The sequence below is a fragment of the Sceloporus occidentalis genome, unplaced genomic scaffold (assembly GCF_023333645.1).
Source record: "Sceloporus occidentalis isolate IW3139 unplaced genomic scaffold, rSceOcc1.0.p SCAF_55, whole genome shotgun sequence".
In the NCBI taxonomy this organism is placed as follows: Eukaryota; Metazoa; Chordata; class Lepidosauria; order Squamata; family Phrynosomatidae; genus Sceloporus; species Sceloporus occidentalis.
This window is the reverse complement of record NW_028317035.1, coordinates 247,211-251,879: the sequence shown is the minus strand read 5'-3', so window position 1 is coordinate 251,879 and position 4,669 is coordinate 247,211.

Genomic DNA, 4,669 nt, shown 5'->3' with positions numbered 1-4,669 from the left:
GGCGGAGCCGGGACTCGTCTACCCCTCTCCCAGCCCGCTTTGCTCTAGGTCTCAACAAGTTACCGGACCTCTCCTTTCCCCGCCGCCTCGCCCCTCTCCAGGCAGCCGCTACTCAGCGTCACTACCGCTCAACGCTTGTGCGAACAGAGGAGGCGGTAGGCAGATAGCTGAGAAAGTGCCCACAGCCAACACAGTGCGCATGAACCGCAGTAACACACTGCGAAAGTGTCGGCAAAATGGTGATGCGTGTCGGCCATATTGTTGGTTAGTAAATAAACTGCGCTAACCCATTTTCGGCCACGAAATGTTCATTTTGAAAGCTCTATTCGACTAAGGATCAACAACTAAAATGAATAAGAATATGTGGGACGTAATGGCCCGCTATCGTGCCAGATTATGGAACGAACATAATCTGCGAGAATATACTGTGTTGTGATACTTTACTTAGGGGTTGATATTGGAAGCAAAGTTGTTACCAACTGACTGGAGACAGGATATGTTAGAGGGGTATGCACTTGTTCATGTCGGAAGCTGGGCCAATTTCTGTAGTTTTACCAGAGTTAAAGGTGACAATCTTATACATTGCTCTTTAACCCCCTAAGGACCAGACTGTTTTTTATTTTTGCATCCTTTGTGACCAAGGCTGTTTGAACACTTTTGCAGTGCTCGTGTTTAGATATCATATGAGGTCATATCCCAGCCTCTGCATCAGTAGATTGGGGAGCACTAAAGCAGAGGTCTGAAATGACAGATCTCGTGCTCCCACGACTGGATGAAAAATGGGAAAGGAAAGAGACAGGGAGAAAGGGGTGTATGTGTATATGTGCGTGTTTGTAAGCTGGTGTGTGTATGGGCGGTGTATGTGTTTATCAAGATTGTAAGCTTACAAGCAGGGCCCTCTCCACCTATCGGTTTGTCTTTTCTAGTCTTGTCATACCCCTTGATTATATGTATTGTATTAAGCGCTGAGCAACTTGTTGGTGGTATATAAATATAACAATAATATGTATGTGTAAAGGCAGGTGTGTGTGAGGGCAGTGTTTGCATAAACATGGGTGTGTAAGGGCAGTGTATTTGTATACATGTGCGTCTGTATGGACAGGCGTGTGTAAGGGCAGTGTATTTGTATATGTGTGTGTATGGGCAGTATGTGTGTATATGTGTGTTTATGGGCAGGTGTTTATAAAGGCAGTGTTTGTGGGCAGTCGTGTAAGGCAGTGTATGTGTGTGTGTGTGTAAGGGCAGCGTTGGTATTTGTGTGTTTTGAAGCTGGTGTATGTGTGGGCGGTGTATATGTTTGTGTGTGTATGGACAGGCAGTGCATTTGTATATGTGTGTAAGGGTAGTGTATGTGTATATGTGTGTTTGTGGGCAGGTGTGTGTAAGGGCAGCGTATAAAATAACCTCCGTAAAAAAATTAGTTGCGGGGGGCACAATTTTCTATTCTAGTCTTGGGCGCAAACAGTCACTCTGTCTCTGCCCTTATTTGTAAATTGAAGCAAACTGAATCTGAGGAAGAGAGGAAAACTTTTGAAATCTTGTCTTTTAAGTATTATGTTAATCCAATAAAAAAGGTATCATTGCACAGTACAATACTCTGGTATTTTGGCATCTTATTTATATATATTATTTTGGTTTTGACTAGGGCTGCAACTAACGATTATTTTAATAATCGATTAGTTGGCCGATTATTTTGTCGATTAATCGATTAATCGGATAAAAAAATACATTATTTTAAATTGAAGAAAAATTGCAATAAAAAACGTACAATTTACACTTTCATCTCTTTATTGCAATGTTCTCTCTCTATTCACCTTCTTATTTTACTGACATAATAATAAAAGCTACAAGAACCCAAACACAGTGTTTCTCAAACTAGGTTTTAATACAAAGTTATTAGTAAATATTAATTCATATGTTAACTATTTTTCATATTATTTACCAAACTGCCCCCAGTTATGCACATCTGACCCCCAGCTTGCCACTCTGCCCCCATATATGCCTTATACCTCTTAAATGCCAGATTCCGCTGTGCCCCTGATGTGCCTTATACTCCTTATATGCAACTGAGCCCTCTGATATACCTTTTACCCCCAGATTTGTTTTATGCCCCCCTGATATGCCTAATATCGATATGCCTTATACCCCCTATATGCCACTGAGCCCCCTGATACCTTTTACCCCCAGATATGTTTATGCCCCCTGATATGCCTATATGCCCTGAAATTCATAATACCCCCCATACACCACTATAACTCACCCATACACCACTCTGGCTCCTCCCCCTGCCATACTCCACTCTGCCTCCTCCCCCCTCCCATACATGACTTTGGCTCCTCCCCTCCCATACATCACTTTGCCTCCTCCCCCTCCCATATACCACTCTGCCTCCTCCCCCTCCCATACTCCACTCTGCCTCCTCCCCCTCCCATACTCCACTCTGCCTCCTCCCCTCCCATACATCACTTTGGCTCCTCCCCCTCCCATACTCCACTCCAGAGTGGAGTATGGGAGGGGGGAGGAGGCAGATGGGAGGGGGGAGAGAGACGGAAGTGAGAGACCGGCCGACAGTGAGGAGAATCCAGGTCCCCTGCAGCGTTGCGGGGGATCTGCATTCTAGTGTTATAATCCGATCTCTGTTTGAGGTCGGATTATATAAGGAGAGGAGTTTTTCAGAGCATTTGCTCTGAAAAAAACTCTTTTTTTAATCGATAAAAATCTATTCGATTAATCGATAATGAAAATCGTTGACAATGATTTTCATTATCGATTTTATCGATTAGTTGTTTCAGCCCTAGTTTTGACTGTGGTATCTTATGTGCACACTTCCCAAATGTGGCCTTTTAGCCCCCAAACAACCCAACACACCCATGTATCATTTTACACAGGAGATGTTGCTGAACACATATGTGGTGTTTGGCAGTGGCATATACCAGGAGCTGTAAATTCATACATAATGTAGAACATGTGTAGAAATAAAACACACAAAAATACTACTGCAAACTGATAAAGGACGGTGGTAAAATATGTGCATGGAAAGAGTTAAAGTACCAGCATTTGAAATACCCTGGAGTCTCTGGTGTTCAAAAATATATGAACTGACCAGCTTCAAAGAAATAGGATTTGTGGGCAGAATTTTTAACATGTCAATATTACAATTCGAAAAATGCACACTTCCCAATTGGGGCCTTTTAGCCACCAAACCTATGCATGGGTGGTATTTTTGTACTCCGGAGATGTTGGTGAACACGTATTGTTTGGTAGTGGCATAATCCAGGAGTGGAAAATTAATACCAAAAATACCATGTGTATGGGAAAAAAACATTACTACCACAAACGTTGACTGCGCCTTGTAGTAGAATTGGTACCTGGAAAGAGTTAAAATACCAGTATTTGAAATACCGACTCAATTCTCCGTTTATTAGAAGATAATGACATACAGAAAGATCATACATATGTGGTACAATGGTTCACATCAGCAAAATAACAGTGTACATCAGGCATCAGGAAATAAGTTGCACAATAAGAATATACAAATACATTCCTTCAGATAGATGTTGGTACGACACAGAGTAATTTGAGGAATTGTATAATATAAAGCATGACACATAAAAAGGAGTCTAAGTCATTATCCAAGCAGGTGTGCATGTTAGTGATGTGTAGTTACGGAGATAATTGGAGAAGCAGTAAATAAGATATATTGCGAACAAACAAAATAATAGAAGAACTGAAGACAATTGGTGAGTGGCGCACTGTCATATTGTAGAAACCTAGACAGGGTACCTGTTGTTGTGGAACCCACAGAAGTATTTTGTCAAGGGGTAGAAAATAAGAGAGGTTACAGTCCATTAATAAATGTTGGGTATCTAAGAAGGTGCAGTCTGGGGAGTAGATAAGGTAGATGAATACCCATGGAAATTTGTTAAAAAGGATGGAGAAAGGTGGAAGTTCTGTCTGGGTAACCATTTCAGTCTGTTCCTATACGCCCAGCCCTTGGATCACATAACAAGATCTTCCATGTGGTAGATAAAATTAAATCACCTAAGCCGAGCTGTAATCAGTGGGGTTCAAGATTGTCTCCAGAACCTTGGGATAGTATCCCAGATCACCGCAACCACAACCTCCCAAAACGGTTTTATCAAGGAACATTCCCACCAGCGGAGCATATAGGTCCCCTGGTCAGGCCCACATCTCCAGCAATGAGGGGGCACAAGGAGTAAAAAGCGATGCAAGTCAGCTGGGACTTTATACCAGCATGTCAAGCGCTTATAGGCGGAATCTTGGATTTTACTGGAAGTCGCACCTCTGTGAATAAACATGATAGCTTTGTCGCATTCCTCCGGGTCAAGGACCTCATCTAGATCTCTCTCCCAGAGGCCAAGAAAATAAGGTTGAGAGGAGGCTTGGTGATCCAGGTAAATCTGATATATCCTAGAAAGTAGATGGGCCGAGGAGCTTGCATCTGCACACAGGGTCTCAAATGGTGTATATACAAAAATTGATGCCTAAAGGTATAAGTAGTGCATTGAACCACCTCAGCGAGAGAGCGGAACTCACCCCTGCGATATACCTGCGAAACGCGTATAACTGTTTCACCAGCCGGTAAGAATGTCCCAACCACATCGTTCCTGGGGGAAGTCCGGATTAAAGGAAATTGGTAGTAGGGGTT